Consider the following 18,655-nt stretch of genomic DNA (forward strand, 5'->3'; position numbering starts at 1 on the left):
GCATCCAAAAGGTTAGTGAATGCTTTAATCCAATTTTAAAAATAAGTTTTTCTCAGTGCTACAACTCTTTATTTACCATTTGATAAAACGTTTTGGAAGTAGAATCTTCTCATATTTAAACTCGAAATAGATTTTATATTTATAACTCTAATGTAATGCATTTTCTATTTATAAAGCCATATCATCCACTTTTTTAAAAATTTCACTTTATATAATTTTTTGTGTATTCTTTTAGAAAATATTTGATCTTGGTCAGCATCAGTTATTAATTATCTGCAGCAGAAAACTAAATTTTTTATTGTCATCTTCTTTTATATTGGAAGTTGAACCACAGTATAGCAGTAAATAGGGATGTAGGGATATTATGTATGTTTTATGGGTCTTTGTATTGAGATAAAAATGTGCCTCAAATTATCTGATATGTTTTAGACTTCATAGTTTTTTTTTTTTTTTGACATATTTTAGATACTAAGGGCACAGGTATTTTTCTTATCTTAAGATCTTAAATTTTTACCATTTGTAATATTTTGTAGAATTACAGTTAAAACTTACTATAATATAGGAAACTTCAGTAAAAAGCAGTGAATGAGATTCTAAGGACTTGGTAGAAGGTACTTTGTTTTTGTTTTCATATTTTCTCTTACATTATTTTATTATTTATTTATTTTCATTGTTATTTTACTTCATTTTTGTGCTGTTGAATTTGAGGCATAGGTGTTTTTGTTCCTGTTGTTACACCTAGAAAATTAAGCTTTGTCTTTAGGCCTTGAAAATAAAGTGGGGATAGAGTAAATTTAAAAACTGCAGGGTACCATTAGAAATAAACAGAGGAATGTAAAATGTTGATTAAAGATCAAAGAACAGTAGCAGAATTAATTATCTAGAAGCTGTGAAATCACTTATAAACTGCATAAAGCCAAGGCAAGGGAATGGAAAACTTATTACTAATTAATTCTTATAATACATTGATAAAACAGACAAGGCCACATCACAATGTTTTAGTGGAAATTTGGCTTTAGTGTCCACAATCATTTTTGAAAGATATATGATTCAAGTGATAAACTCTTAAAAAACTAGCTTCAGAACATAAACATCTAACTGGAAGACAGGTCACAATTCAAGTGTAAGTGCTACAGAGTTACTAGGTTTGGGTGTAGAAATTATGAGGGAATATCAGTATAATAATAGGAATCTTATAAGGAATAAGATTATGATAGGAATATGAATATAATAGCATAGTTATAATGAAGTGTGCCAATACCAGAACTCTGTAGGCAAGGTAAAATAATCCAGGCTCAGCCACTGAGCAAATATGCAGCACAAAATATATAGAACCACTGAACAAATATTTAGAAAACAGTGAGAGTTCTAGACAAAGAGACAAGGATATTTCAAAATGGAAAAATGGATTTATGCAAGAACTTTACACTGTGATTTTCAGGTGAAATAATAGCTTTCAGAGTACAAACTTCCAAACCTGGATTCTAGACCAAATACCAGCAACACTTTATCCAGGTCTGTCAACTCTCTCAACTTCATGTTGATTCTTAGACTAATCCAAGCATTGAAAGAAAAAAAGTTAATCCGTTTTACCTTTATTGTTTTAACATCAGTTGACTTTGCCAAAGAGAGGTGCACAACCTTGAAGACTGGAGTTACAAAGGCATACATTCCTGATGTAGCTGGTATCTAAACAAAGTCATAAAGCTGTTGTGGTGCTGTAAGCTCTGCAAAACCCACAGACACCATTTTTAAGTATATAAAAATACCATGTCACTCTTGTAAAGGCAATATCCATACCTAATATTTTAGAGATTAAAAATAATATCAGAAATAAAAACAACCTTCCATTCCCATTTATACTGTATTGGCAGATTTCTTCTTAAAAAAACAAAACTAGAGGTGTGTCTATTAACCAGGCTTAACCTTACACATTTATCTCTGACTTAAACGATAACATCAAATTATTTAGCTTAGTCCAAGAAGTCCTACATAGTCTCTCTCCTATCTTATTCCCATGCTTAACATACCTTGTTCTGTTTTGTATTTTGTGATCTTCAAAAATGTTTCTAGAACGTAAAAATCTTCTTAATGACTCATGTTTCTGGTTTCTCTTGAATGCTTTTCTTGATTTTACTTTTAACTTGGAAAAATTTTGCATGTCACAAGTTCTTACTCAAATGTTCTTCCCTTTGTTATTTTCCAAGACATATTTTTTTCCATCTTTAGTATAATTGCATTTTGCTTTTCTTGTCTTTTGGGAAAACTGATTGAAAATTAAGGTATATTTGCCGAATGATTTAGATGGGGCATGTCTAAAGAACTGATGGGATTTTTCAGGAATCTTATGTGAGGATTTATATGAGGGTCTAAAGGCTTGTAAAATATAACTTTATTTAAAAGAAATAGTTCTGCACATTTAGAGTACTACTCAAAATCTTTTTCTAATCCTGTATTAATTGATGAGCCATTACTATGATTAGGGACAGTGCTGTGAAAAACAAAGTTGACCTGTCTTTTTGGGATGTGCTTTAATTACTTCTGCCCTACAGTTACATGTTTTGAAAATATCTTCTTTATTTCTTATTGCCTCTATTTTATTCCCCCAGTTTCCTTTTATCATATTATCCTTAGACAAATTATTGGTCTTGATAGAACTTATTTATCTAAATATTAATAAGGACAGCACACCATAAAATACCTCTACCAATAGGTAGGAGAGAAGATAAATGGAGAAAAGGAAGGTAATTGATAAAAATAACATGCATAGAATTTTTCTGTAATACAAGAATTAGATAAATACTATCCCCAACTTAAAGTAGAGGATATGACTCTTAAGAAAATAAAGGCAACAAAAAATAATTGAGAACCAAGAAGAAGGAATATGATAATAGGAAATAATAAATAAGTTTTCACTTTAGTAAAAGATACCTAAAATTTAAATAAAGACATAAAATAAATGAAAGAGATTAGAAGCAAAAAGAATTAGGAAGGATACACCTTAAGACTGAGTTAGGGAAATGGATATCAAATTTGAAAAATTATATAATTTGCAGTAGATAAAACCTAGACAGATAAGTTAATAAATATATGTACCCCAAGAGATGGTGATATACAAAGAAGTTAGGTAACAAGGTTACAATTTAGGCATAATTGATATACTCTGGAACACTGGAAAAATAAAATTTAAAAAAGTAGTTGTACATAAAAATTATTAACACTATAAACTATAGTTTATATTAACACTATAAAAATTATTAACACTATAAAAGAATGTGATGACACTAGATAAAAATCTGAATCTCCATATCAGCTGGTATATTTGTCCAAGAAGAGTTGATAGAATGTTCTATGTTTTAACTGATAGCCTTGTATAGTATTGAACCAATGAGTAAAAATTATGTCTTACGGAAATTTGGAGGATCTCTTCTTTCAGTTCTTACCAGGATAAAGAAGAAGTCCTATGAGTATTTAGGCAAAGACTAGTTACAAAAAAAAAGGAAAAGATCTGATGTGTCTTAATATTCCACGCTCAGTGCAAAATGACCAAGGAGTTTACACATTTTAAGGGAAAATGAGCATGAACCAAATACTCCTTTGGCTGGGGGTGGGGGTCACAGGCAGCCAAGTTTTTATTTAAGTGTACAGAAGATAGAAAGTTGCAAACACATAAAAACCCCGAAGATGGTATCATCCAGGCATTCCTCAAAAACAAAATGAAAATGTTAAAATTCAGCCAAGTGATGTAATATAAATTAAAGTAAATTTTGAATTATTGGTAAAATTTGGTAAAATTGGTATAAAATGATAAAGTTATGGTATAGAAGGAGTTTCAGTAAGCATTGCATGATAATATGGTATAAAATGATAAAATTATGGTATAAATGGAAACATTGCAAACATTTAAATATATCACAGAATGAAATATGTTCTGTCAATGGGAAACTAGTGAAATAAAATATGGCAAAATAAAATATTGTGCAGACTTAAAAACAATGAAATAACTTTTTTCCATACTAGTATGAAAAAGTATCAAGGATGAGTTTTTGAATAAAATTTTCTCTTTCTATAATCTATGAATGTGGTTGTCTGAAATTCTACCATATGTATACTGTCTTTATGGGCATGTGTATTAGATAAAGTGACATAATCTACTTATTGAAACATATAGCCCAGAAAGTGGATAATGGACCAAGCAGGATAGACTTATGATTTGTGGTGTAACCGCCCAAAGAAACATGTTTTAGATCAGCAGAAAAGGTCCTACATGCTCATTTAGGAATGTAGGCTACTGGAGACTTCTTTGCCTTTCTCAGAGTTTGGTCTCCATGGTTAGCATTCTACCGTACCTTGACAGAGGAAGAATACCACAGAAGAAATCTGTTTATTGTCTATAGCTTTAAAGTGATATAGAACACTTTCATTACCATTTCTGGATAGTACTCTAGTCTGTAGCCACACATACCTGCAAATGAAACTAGGGAATATATGCCCAAGGAGAAGTGGAGAAAACAGCAGAAGCTGTTGGTTTCTTCCATGACATTCATGATAAATAAATGAGGAAATTTTGAAGATTAAAACATTGAGCTATTGAAATGTGATCAAATCAGGTTAGTTTTCCTTTTTATGACTAGAGTGGAAGAGAATATTAAGGACAGAGGATGAATGAAGGGTACTATTCTGGAAGATGTGATGGAACATTGGGGAGGAAAAATTGAATGAAGAGTTCAGTTACAAATTTATCTATTTTGGGTTTTGCTAATGCTGCTGCCATTCCCAGGAGGCACAACCACACCACTGGCTCACCTAACTTTGTTCTTCCCCCAACATGTGAAACAATGAGCCTTTAGCCATGTCTCCTTTGAGCTCTTTGAAGTTGAAGTTCCAAAGAAACAGAAACTTTCCAAAGAAAGCAGAAAACTTGTGCTCTGAATACCAGGAAGAACGTTTATAAGGATTCCTGATTTCACAGTATTATTCTGGGGTTTATGTGCCAGGGTGGTAACTTGCCATGCCCTAATGGCACTGGTGGCAAATCCATCTGTGGGGAAAAATTTGATGATAGAATTTTATCTGCAAGAATAGGGGTCCTGCCTGACATCTTATCCATGGAAAACGCTGGACCCAACACAAACAGTTCCCAGTTTTTCATTTGCATTGCCAAGACTGAGTGGTTGGATGGCAAATGCAGTTTTTAGCAAGGTGAAAGAGTACATAAAATGCTGTAGAAGACATGGAGCACTTTGGGTCTGTTACTGAACCTAAGTTTGGCTACTGGTCACTTCAGATATCATTACTCAAGGGATGAGTTGTGATTGGAAAGGAATTTGAACTTTATTCAGGAGGCTGGCCACCTGGGGAGAAGGCAGACTCTTATCCAAAAACCATCTCCATCTCTGAGGTTTCTGCCTGGCCTAGGGTTTTTTAAAGGAGTTTAAGGTAGTTAGCAAAGGGGCTGCAGTAGTCTGCAACATTTATTTCTTCCTTCCTTCCTTCCTTCCTTCCTCCCTGCCTCCCTCCCTTCCTCCCTCTCTTTCTCTCTCTCTTTCTCTCTTCCATTCATTTGCTTCAGGGATACAGGTCTGTGAATCATCAGTCTTACACAGTTCACAGCACTCTCCTTAGCACATACCCTCCCCAATGTCCATAACCCAGCTACTCTGTCCCTCCTCTCTCCCACCTACCAGCGACCCTCAGTTTGTTTCCTGAGATTAAGAGTCTCTTATGGTTTGTCTCAGACCCTCCCCGGTGCCATCTTGTTTCATTTTTCCCTCCCTACCCCCCACAACCCACCACCCTGCCTCTCAAATTCCTCATATCAGAGAGATCATATGATAATTCTCTTTCTCTGATTGACTTATTTCGCTTAGCATAATACCCTCTAGTTCCATCCACGTTGTTACAAATGGCGAGATTTTTTGATGGCTGTATAGTATTCCTGTGTGTGTGTGTGTGTGTGTGTGTGTGTGTGTGTGTGTACACCACATCTTCTTTATCCACTCATCTGTTGATGGACATCTAGGTTAGTCCCATAGTTTGGTTATTGTGGACATTGCTGCTATAAACATTCGGTTACACATGCCCCTTCAGATCACTACATTTGTATCTTTAGGGTAAATACCCAGTAGTGCGATTGCTGGGTTGTAGGGTAGCTCTATTTCCGACTTTTTGAGGAACCTCCATACTGTTTTCCACAGTGGCTGCACCAGCTTGCATTTCTACCAACAGTGTGGGAGGGTTCCCTTTTCTCTGCACCCTCGCCAACCTGTGTTGTTTCCTGACTGGTTAATTTTAGCCATTCTGACTGGTGTGAGGTGGTATCTACTGTGGTTTTGATTTGTATTTCCCTGGCGCCGAGTGATGTTGAGCACTTTTTCATGTGTCTGTTGGCTATTTGGATGTCTTCTTTAAAGAAATGTCTGTTCATCTCTTCTGCCTGCAACATTTCTTGATTACACTCAGACTCAATTACGCCAGCTACAAAGATTATCTCCATGCTCAGGGGTTGTGCAAGGGGTCCAATTCTTGTTTTGTGATGTGCAGGAGTAATCTGTTCTTTCTGCAAGGGGGTTGAGGTCTATAGATACACAAAGGGAAATAAGTGTGACCTAAACGAAGGAAAAACCTGCTTTTTTTGACCTTTTTTTTTTTTTCTAGGCTAATCAGAAAGCTGAGGCAGCTTCAAACAGACTTCTTGTCCTTTGTGGCCTCGGAAAGTTGTAGTTCTTCATTCTGCAAATCTCAAAGAAAGTAAACTAGCTCTGTTATATATCATGGGCCTTACATCAGCAAGTTAACCCTTAAGACTGGCTGGAGTGCTGTTACAAGTTCAGGAATGGCAAGACCACCAAGATCACCACTGACCACCATGAACATCTCTAAAACATTTGACTTGCATTTTATCTCAACTATCAGCCTGTTCCCTTTTGTGGCTCCAGAGAGCACCCTTCTACCTCTAACTTCTCCCAGTATTTTATCTTTGTGCTCTTACTGCAGTTCTTTGGGTCCCATATTTTCCTTATTCCTCTCCAAGTCTAGCTAGATTGTAAGAGTTAAGTTTATAATTATAAAATATGAACTAAGCAATAGTTTAAAAATTTTTAACTCTTCTGCAATTTTATCCAAGTTGGATCAAAGTACAAAGCCATCTTTCAAATACCACAGACTATTTTGTAAACATAAATTTTTGAATGAATTCAGTTATATTACTGTATGAAGAGAATTACTTGACCCTTTTAATATTATAAATAAAAATACTGAAATAGAGACATCGAAATTTATCTGTATCTATATGGATATTCAAATGATGAATCCCTTTTTATTTATACTTGATTTTTCCCTTGTGGATGGTTTTTCAAATGCTATGTTTGAGTATTAAGTTTGATCCCTCACTAAACTGAGAACCTGCTTTGTAGGGAAATGATTCTTTTTCTTTAGCAGATTGTCCTTGCAGACAGTTTACCTGCTGCTCAAAATCCCCATTTCCTTACTCCTTTTTTTTGTCATTTCACATATCCATGATAGTAAAATTATTGAATAACATAATTTTGAGCCCTAAAGAAACGTTTTCCAAAAGATAGGGTTTAAGGTACAGCACCATCTTGAGACTTAACAAAGCATTAATGTATTTTACATTTTATCATGATTTATTACTGTCTAGCACCTTATTTACAATAAAAAATAATGAGTTGTAGAGATACCTATTAAGGGATTTCGTGAGAAATGACTTCATTCTTACTATGAAACTAAATGTAGACAGCAGCACAGTATTGTTCAGGATAAATGACTATTTGATGGGATGATTATACCAGGAGGGATAACCTTTGCTGTGGTGCACAAAGATTCTCAGGCTCAAAAATCTAGTCAAATACTAGTAGGAATATCCCTGAGATACCTTTTCTGGCAATGGATGAGAAAGCTCTTTCCTTTAGGACATTCAGAGGTCAGTGCTTACGATTTCACTAGCAACCAATATCTGTTTAGCTTGTCCCTTGTTAGAGAAGTGATAGGGATATAGATTTTCCTCAAATTTAATTCCAAAAGATAGAAAGCACCATCAAGAACAAGCAAAAAAGAATGTAGCTCATGTATATAACAGTTTAAAAGTATTATACTTCTATATACTTGTATATAGTACTACTATATACCTGTATATATACTTCTATATACCTGTATATATATACTTCTATACACCTGTAAATGAAGGCTTCACAAATAAAAATGAATTTGGTAGTCAAGTAGAAATGAAGCCATGAAGCTTAAAACCAAAAATACCCTGTGTGCTGAGAATCATCTCTGCCTTTCATTTTGAGAAATGATCATACATGTGACATAAGTCTGAAGGATTATTTTGCAAGCCTTTTGTTGTTGTTGTTATTTTCTTAATCTCAGACTTTGAAGTATTAATGAACTGAACTGGGGATAAATAAGAGACTGCATATAGTGGCAAACCTAGGTGAAGTTTACTGTTATACCATAATAATGATTTTGAAAACTTTAACATTCCTAAAATTCACATGTATATATAATGCCAGATCATGTTTAGAGTCACTTATACAACATACTTGCTTATACAACTTAGAGAACTCTGGGATAAACAAGATTTTTTTTTTTCTTGAAACTCATTAGAAGATAGATTATGTGAGTTTTGGGAGCTGAAGATCAAGAAGGGGGCTAGGTAAGGAGTGTAGTGAATTTAAAGCTGTTTGTAAGGCACTACTGATATGTTAGTTCAGTTATCGCAGTAGTGGGTTCATGGGCTGTACTGCAGAAAAGTAGGACAATCTCTTTGGGAAATGTGAAAAGGCTCTTTTAGTTGAAGTCTCCATTTTTCTTAGTGCCACCTCGGTAACATGTGCATTATATATATATATAAACTACTGACTGATAATTGGAAAAATTTAAATGAACTGAATGTGTGTATGTGTGTGTGTACATGTGCATGGGTGGGCATATACATGCATGTGTGTGGCAAGGTCACCAAAATAATTGAAAGACCTTTTGAACTGAATATAGTTATCTGCTGTACTTGATGGAATAGTGATTTCTTAACATCATTCCTCAAATCCATATTTCTTTCAATGCTAGAATTATTACAAATGAGACATTTGACATCATCCTGCTCCTGCTTCCACACTAGGAATTGAGTGAACATTTGTCAGGTAACAGCAGAATCTTGTATTTTTTTAATACAATTATCCTTATACTTGTCTGTGATAATTTATAAGTATTTTACCCAGTTTCCCAGACATAGTTATGGAACCCTGCTTCAGTTGCACTTTCTCTCTGTTTCTCTTTCTCATTCTTATGTTCACTTTTTACTGGCTTTACTCCATATTCTCCAAATCCAAGTGAATCTATTAAAATAATTGGGGTCAGGAGTATTTTCAAACTATTTATTCTCTGTACATTTCATGTACAACAAGCAGCATGCACATATTGTGTATCTGTACAAAACAGGGTTAAGTCAGAATGTTTCTTTTGCTTACTAGACATTTATTCAATGAGGAGTGAAATCTAGGTTGGTCAGAAGGACCCAGAAATCTCATAAAATGAATAATTGTTAAGAGAATTCCACTTTACTTTATATATCAGCACATTCTGAGGTCAGGGGCACTTGGAGCTCTAGCTCAGGAAAGAAACTTAGCTCAGATTTTGAATTCTCAGGTGATGGTGTCCTTTTAAATAATAAGCATGGGGAAGTAAAAACATTTCTACCTGTAAAGATGTGTTTCCTTCACTGCAAAAAGCTAAATTTATATTTAATGAAGACATGAACTTCCTACTGAAAATTTCAACTGTGAGTAAACTTCACAAATCCTTTCTAATTTTTTTTTTTCAAATTTGGATCTTTTAAATGCATACCATTTTCTCAGACCTTACTCAAGCTTAATCATGTATTTTTCTTTAAAAATTTGTAAAAACATAAAATTATTTAAAAGGTAGTGAGTTCCTTAAAAATACTTATTTAAGCTTTTCCTATGTTTCAGGAACCATGAAAGGGATACAATAATAAAACAATACAGATTCATTCTGGTTAGGATATATGTCAGTTAAACATAACAGAGAGGCTCTTTAGAAAAGTTCTGCCATATTACTAGTCTGCCTCCCCCTAACAGAGCATTCCATCATTTGCAGTGTGAAAACACCTTGTTAGAGACCCTCCAGTAGTAAGCAGCAGAAGAGGGAGCTGTGGATGCTGGCTTAGTCTCAAACTATTCTTAGATTCATTTTATCTATTATTTTGTTTGCTCTTTGGAGTCTTTGTAATATATATATATATACACATATATATATATATGTATATATATATATATATATATAAAATTTAAACTCTTCAAGGCTTTTGTGCATTTCAGCATTACTCAAGTTCTGATGCTTTTAGTCATGTCATGTTGTCCATGAAATATTTGATAGATATGCTCTTTTCTTGAGAATCATATTTGCTTCTACAAACATATCTCAAAGTATGAGGAATTTGTAATTTTCATCATAACTGACAGGACTGGCAGGCACACTTCTCTCAATTGACTTGGTGCATATTTCTGATATACATAAATTACGAAAGCAGCCTTTCTTTGTTTATAATCTTAAATTCTCAGAGCAGCAAAACAGATTATAACAGACTTGTTCAAAATTAAGTGAAAGTGATATTTAGATTATTTTAGAATAAAACACTGTATTTTATTGTAGGAAGCTGAAGGTATTTGAGGCAACAAAAATGGTGGTTAGAAGAGCGCAAAGCTGATAAACACTGTGAGTTAAGCACTTCGTGCTAATAGTGTATGTACTGCTTTAAATACACATTACTAAGCTGCCTTAACATCAAAGACTGTTCTGCTTGGTAGGTTCATGGTAGTGTACTGCTTTATGTTTCAAGTTTCAGCTTGGTGCAAATTGAATCAGCTGAGTTGCGAAATCAAATTTATCATAAAAGTGGTAACTGACCATTAACTACTATATAATGCTGTAAACATGACCCTATCATGAAACTACAAGACAGCCTCTTCTAGAACATGACAGACAGTTAGGAGGAACAGGAAAAGTCAGTGTATTTGTCACTAAGAACAAGAAAGATAAAAGGAACACGATCTTGTGTTCATTGTTTTCTTCACAATTTTAAGATACGCACTGTGCTCTTAATGGCAAATGCCTAGAGGAATGGTGCTTTCATTTTAAATTACAGCTATGTTTGTTTAAGACATTGTATCGGCATTTTCAAGGAGTTACTTTTCTATAGTAGATATTTTGTTTTAAGTGCAGCAAAAGGCCAAGCTCAAATTCATTCCTAATGAGCCATGTGTTAATGTCAAAGTCTCTGCTGTCCACTCAAATGCCAAAGAACACATCTGACTTTATAATGAGCCAAACAGTTGTCTCTTCATAATCTCTGTTAGCCTTCTGTTAGATAGCTGCATCCAAAATTTATAACACATAGATGGAGGTTGTTGTTGTAATGGCTGAAATCCAATCAAAGATACAAAACTTCTTATATTGTGTCAATATTATTACCAAGTCTTTGCCATTCTATCTCCACATCAAATAAACTGGTCCAACAAATTCCAAATGAAATCTTGCCTGCTTTTAATCTATTCTGTATACTAATGCAGGGAAGATCAAAACCAGATGACAGGCATCAAGACAATTAGCCAGTGGCCGGGTGGTTGGAATATAGGCAAAAGTTTGAAATGGCACTTCCAAATCTTTCTTTTCTCTGGAGAACATGCATTCCAACTAACCACCTAATTTTTTATACTTTTCGGTCCTAAATTTGGTTCCTGATTTGACGCTTGTTGACATTCAAACAGTTGAATATTTGGCTTTTTTTCATTGTCTAGATAATATGTCATACTTGCTTAACATGAAAATGAATGCCTTTACATAGTCATGGGTAACGAAAAAGATATCTAAAAATGAGGGGATTTTTTGGGTAAAGTGTCATACATACACATGACAATTTTGAGTTGAAATTAGATACATAATTCAGGCAAATCTATAAAATTGAGAGATACTCACATTTTTGTTTCATTTCCTAGTGAGTCAGTCTATATTGATATAAGTTCCTGGATAGATTTTTCAAGTATTTACCCTTAAGTTAAATAGGGAAATTAGAATATTCATACATAAGGTTGAAAATATCTTACTTTAGTAGTGATAGAAATACATTCGAAGAAAACCAAGACATAAGTAGAAAAACAACATTAGAAATAAATGTAGTTAAATGTTACTTTAATTGATGAGACTTTAGGAATTTTTCCTTACTTTCTCGTATTCTTTAAGTTGACTATAATGAGACTGCATCTTTTTAAAGTTTCAGCTGAAATAGATGAATATCCAACTTCTGGCACCACACAAATTAAGCTTGATAGTGTGTTCTACTAGTGGGGACAAGCATATTAAAATAATGTCACTGTCTGTGTACCTTTGCTATATGCTTCAGGATCTGTCTTAGATTTTATTTTTTAATAAGCTTTCTTTAAACATGTCTTGGTAAAGGACTTAGCAACTAAAATGATAGTTTATATAAAATTTCTTTTAATGTATATGTTGATAAAATGTAATTTTAAATAATACTAAATATAACAAGTACCTTACAATTAAGATAACAAAATATGCAGAATCCATACAGTAAACTTGTAGGACAAGGTAGTTCTAAAATTGGTATGAAATTGCAAAGGTGCAAGATAGCAGAGATGGTTTTGAAAAAGGCAAAAACTAGAGGATTTACTTTGTCAGATATCAAAACTAATTACCAAACTGCTATGTTTGGTATGTAATTGGTATGTTACACAATTGTTGAAAAGATCAGTTTACTTCAAAGCTGAAAGTGGAAAGTGGTGTAGTGATGCATCTCCTAATGAGGAATAAGGGAGAGTGAAGAGTGAGAGAGACTGATTCTCAAATCTGTATCTTTGACTCTGGTATCTTCCTGGCATTACAGATTCATATATCTGGCCGTATGCTAGGCCACATCATTTTGTTGTCTAATATTCACCTGAAATTTAGTGTGTTCTAAAAATAACTGTTGATTTCTTTCTTTTCTTTCTTTTAAGATTTTATTTATTTATTTCACAGAGACACAGTGAGAGAAGGAACACAAACAGGGGGATTGGGAGAGGGAGAAGCAGGCTTCTTCCTGAGGAGGAAGCCCCATGCGGGGCTGGCTCCCAGGACTCTGGGATCACAACTTGAGCTGAAGGCAGACCTAAATGACTGAACCACCAAGGTGCCCCAGAACTGTTTGTTTTTTATAATCTTCTTCCACATCTATATTTCTCTCAATAATACCAGTTATTCACATATTATAAGTAGCTATATTGGCATAGGACTTTGACACCTGCAGTTTCTATTACCACACTAACCTGGGTTGCTTGTTTTTGGATCTTGAATTATCCTTTTGCAGTTTATTCAAATTAAATATGTATGATGAGTACTTGCTCTTTATTCTAACCAGAATTTGGATAATCAGAATACTTTGCTTTAATTGAGTCTCCTTTGCAACTGTAGTAATGAAAAATGGTATATAGCAAACACTACTTACTTTTTTTCATTAGGAAAACCACAGCCTATTAAAATAATACAGCTTTATTTACAGCTTATATTACCACTATTTAATTTGTTCTAATAATTGCTAATAAACTAATATTAAAGCAATAGAAGAACAAATATTTTAGGATAAACAGCATTTTAACTAGGATTCAAAATTATAATTCAGGTTTCATTACTAGTTCCCTTTAGGGGGAAAAAAGGTTTATGTTGTGTTACGACAATGCAGTGTAAATCTTATTAAATCTGTGGCTTAGATTTATGTTCTAAGGAATAACTTGTGATAGATGACAATTAGACAATTCAAGAAAATGCTTAACATCAGTTATAAAAGTGTAGTAAATATAAATAATTATCAAGTACATCTAAATGTGTGTAATATTTTATCTAGGACTACATTTGAGGATATGGTAGTACTATTTATCATAATGAGAGAGTTGTAACTTACTGTGATTGATTTTCTTTCTTTCTCTTTTTTACTTTTTGCCCAGCAGTTGTTTTTGTATTTCCCCCCTGCTTCATTCTGCATATGGAGATACTCCAATATGGATTGCCTTCTCATTTGAAGATTTAAATATTTAAGAAATAAGGGATGAGCTCTTACCAGCTCTTACGTAATACTCATATAAGTATATGCATATGGGGGCACCTGGGTGGCTCAGTGGGTTGAGCCTCTGCCTTTGGGTCAGGTCATGGTCTCGGAGTTCTGGGATCGGGTCCCGCATCGGGCTCTCTGCTTGGCGGGGGACCTGCTTCCTCCATTCTCTCTCTCTCTCTACTCTCTCTCTCTCTCTGTGCGCCTACTTGTGATCTCTCTCTGTCAAATAAATAAAATCTTTAAAAAAAAAAGAAAAGAAAAAAGTATATGCATATGGATTTATTTAATTACCATAAATATTTATGTGTTTACCATATACCTTTAAATCAAGATTCACATACATTTTCCAAATATCAGTATTATTTTATAAATGTTTTTTCTTTAAACTAAGAGCATTTAGGATAATATATTAATATTATCTTAAATATATTCTTATATAGATAAGATATTTAATATATTTAAGATAGGAATATCTTAAATATATTCTAATGCAATAATCATTTATTAAGTAAGATTAACTGAGCAATATAAATGGTATTTAGTAAGTCTTATTCATTTTATTCTGTTAAAAATTTTAATACACTATCCTTTCAAGAAATATACTAAAAGTCATATTTTAAGTTGCAACTACTTGCCGGTATAGCTCATACTTTACATTTACAGAGCATTAAGTTCAGCATAACTATGGGATGAATCAGTCACTTAAGAGCTAGGATGTGGATTATCATCCAAATACTCTTCTTCGTTAGAATCAAAAGATCAGCCTTGGCAGAAAAAGTTATGTTTTAAATCATATGTGGCATTTAAAGATATTTAAATGTATGGCTACCATATATATACTTAACAAATCCTAACAAATTGAGTAAAAATCTCAACCCATATCTCTATTAATGGTATAAGGAGTAACAACTGTAGAGGGCTGGAGGAATCCAGTTACATTTGTGCTGTGTTCTGGAACTCTGTCTCAGTTAATACCCAGTCTGTTCCCTGAACCACCCTGGTTGAAAGCTGAAAACCTGGATTGCATTTACCTGCTTCAAAACTCTGGTCTCCCATTTAATAGCTGTTTGACTTTTGTTAAGTTACTTAATTTCTCTGCTTTCACCTTTCTGTTTATAAGGTGGAGATAACAATGGTATCTAACTGCTTTGGTTTGAATATTCTTTGAATATCCTCAGAATTTTTATATTGAAATCTTAACCCCAAAGATGTTGGTATTAGGAGGTGGGGCCTTTGGGAAGTGCTTAGGTTATGAGAATAGCTCAGATTCTTCCATAATATTGTTGGAAATTTAAGATCAAAAGACCCCACAAAGAGAATATGTTAGGATATCTCACAAAGGATGAAATAATGCAGCTTGTATATCCTGTAGTTTTTTCCTCCATTTAGGGCTCTTTCTATATATACTTAGGGCAGATATCTTAGGACTTGGAAATTATCATTTACAAAATTTTTAGAAAGCTTATACAATGAGAGTTAGAATGGGTGTATTGTCATTCACATAATATTTCTTGAATCATAAGTCATTCAACTTTTCTAACACTCTGTCAGCTAGAAAAAAAAAATCTGTCTTTTTATTTATTTTTCTCATTGTGGTAAGTGTACTCTTGAATCCCTGTCACCTATTTCACACATCCCTCCATCCACCTCCCCTCTGGTAACCATCAGTTCATTCTCTATAATTAAGAGTCTTTTTCTTGGTTTGTCTCTTTATGCCCCCTTCTCTTATTTTTTTTTCCTTTTCTCATTTCTTTTGTTTCCACAGATGAATGAAACCATATGGCATTTGTCTTTCTCTGACTGTCTTGTTTTACTTAGCATTGTACTCTCTAGCTCTATCCATGTTGTTCCAAATGGGAAGATTTTGTTCTTTTTTTATGGATGAATAATATTCCATGATCTCTCTATCTCTATTCATCCATCTGTCTGTCTGTCTACCTCACATCTTCTTTTTCCATTCATCAGTGCATCAATTGATGGACACTTGGGCTACTTCCATAGTTTGGCTATTGTAAATAATGCTGCAATAAACATAGGGGTGTATTTATCCCTTTGAATTACTGTTTTTATATTTTTCAGGTAAATATCTAGTAGTGCAATTACTGGATCATAGGATAGTTCTTTTTTTCAACTGTTTTTTTTAACTGTTTGGGAAACCTCCATACTGTTTTCCACAGTGGCTGCACCAGTTTGCATTCCTTCCAACAGTTCCTTTTTCTCCATATCCTCATCAACACTCGTTTATTATATTATTGATTTTAGTCATTCTGACAGCTGGGAAGTGATATCTTATTATGCTTTTGATTTTAATTTCCTGGTGATGAATGATGTTGAGCATTGTTTCATGTATCTGTTGGCCATCTAGATGTATGTCTTTTTTGGAGAAATGTCTGTTCTTGTCTTCTGCCCATTTTTAATTGCATTATTTATTTTTGGGGTGTTGAATTTTTCACATTCTTTACATAATTTGGATGCTGACCCTTTACTGGGTATGTCATTTGCAAATATCTTCTTCCCATTCCATAGGTTGCCTTTTAGTTTTGTTGCTTGTTTCCTTTCCTGTGCAAAAGCTTCTTATTTTGATGTATTCCAGCTGTTTATTTTTGCTTCTGTTTCCTTTACTCAGGAGACATATCTAGAAAAATGTTGCTGCTGCCAATGTCAGATAATTTTCTGCCTGTGCTCTCTTCAAGGATTTTAGTGGTTTCAGGTCTCACATTTAAGTCTTTAATCCATTTTGAATTTATTTGTTTTGTATGGTGAAAGAAAACGGTCCAGTTTCATTTTTTTGCATATTGTTGTGTATTTTTCCCAACACCATTGACAAGATGGTTTTTCTCCCATGTGTATCCATTCCTCTATTGTCAAAGATTAATTGACCATATAATGGTGGGGTTATTTCTGCGTTTTCTTTCTTCTATTCCATTCATCTCTGTGTCTCTTTTTATGCCAGTACCATACTGGTTTGTTGCTGTTGTTATCTTAAGTAGACTCAGCGTCCAGCATGGAGCCCAACGCTGGGCTCGAAGTCAAGACTCTGAGATCAAGACCTGAACTGAGATTGAGTGTTGGATGCTTAACCAACTGAGCCACTCAATTGCCCCAGTACCATACTGTTTTAATTACTACCACTTTGTAATATAATAACTTAAAGTCTGGAATTGTGATACCTCCAGTTTTGTTTTTGAAATCTGTCTTAATTTATATACATTGGGACCTTAGGATATATATATTTTGGATGTGGTAAGGCATTGATTTTTATATCCAAGGCATCAGCTCATTGATTTTTGTAGCTTATTTATTTTTTAGGTATGCATAACAATTAGGAGATTCCAAGCTGCATAGAAAATTCCCCAGAACACAAATGACAAAGTTCAAGTTAATAATATATCTTGTGAGGATACATGCATATAAAGAAACAATACGGTTATTTACTCACGACATTTACTCATTTATTTGACAATTAGTTCTTGAGCTTCTATTATGTGCCAGGCACTATTAAGCATATTGCAGAAACATCTGAAAGCAACAACAATCAAAACAAGCTCTCTGTCTTCTTGGAAGAGAGAGATAAGTACATAAGCAGATCCATAAATAAGATAATTTCAGAGCGTGATGAATGGTATGAAAGATATTAGGGTGACTAGAAAGGGAGAGAAAAAAAAAGGGAGAGGAAAGAAAGGAGAGTTTTATCTTCAAGTGGGTTTAGGTCAGACCTCTTTGAAGAGGTATTTGAACTGATTAATGAGATGGGTCTAGTCATGTGAAGATTTGGGAAAGAGTGTTCTAGGAAAAGGGAACACTTAGTTATGCTAGTAACATAAAAATGACCTTATCCTGATAAGGACTATGACGAAGGCTTTTGTTCGCCTTAGCTTGAACGGAATGGGGAAGGAAAATCTTCAACAAGAGATGAAATTAGTGGGGTAGGAAGAACCATATTTTGAAGTCTGCTGAGCTGTGATAAGGTCTTAGGATTTATTTCTAATCATAAGAATATCTTAATTCCCTGGAACCTGGTAGATAGATATATAGAGAGATAGATAATTCAGCGTCAGTTAATTAAAACAAACAGGTGATGTGGAACAAAACTGCTTTAAAAAAAAAAAACAAAAAAAAAACCTTTATTTCACTATCACTAACCTTGACATTATCAGTGGCCAATGAACTGTGACTCTTCATATCTTTATAATTTGCCCTGTATTTTGACAGTTATTTCTCTACCTTGGCAAATTCAGCACCAAGTGCTTCACTGCTTCTCTTACACATTAATAAAATATAAAACATATGGACAACTTTTTTCTCTTGGATTCTTGGCTCCAGTACTATTCACTGTTGAATAGTGTTGAATAAAAAAGTTATCACCTGAAATCTACAGTGGGAGCCAACAATATCCAGCACCATGCTCATAAGCTGGTTAGGGTATTCAAATATATTATCTTAAAAATCATGGCTCCCTTCCTGCCCAAATGAGGGCATATGGATTTCATAATTGTTATTGGTGTTGAATGC

The sequence above is a fragment of the Martes martes genome (assembly GCF_963455335.1).
Source record: "Martes martes genome assembly, chromosome: 7".
NCBI classification, from domain to species: Eukaryota; Metazoa; Chordata; class Mammalia; order Carnivora; family Mustelidae; genus Martes; species Martes martes.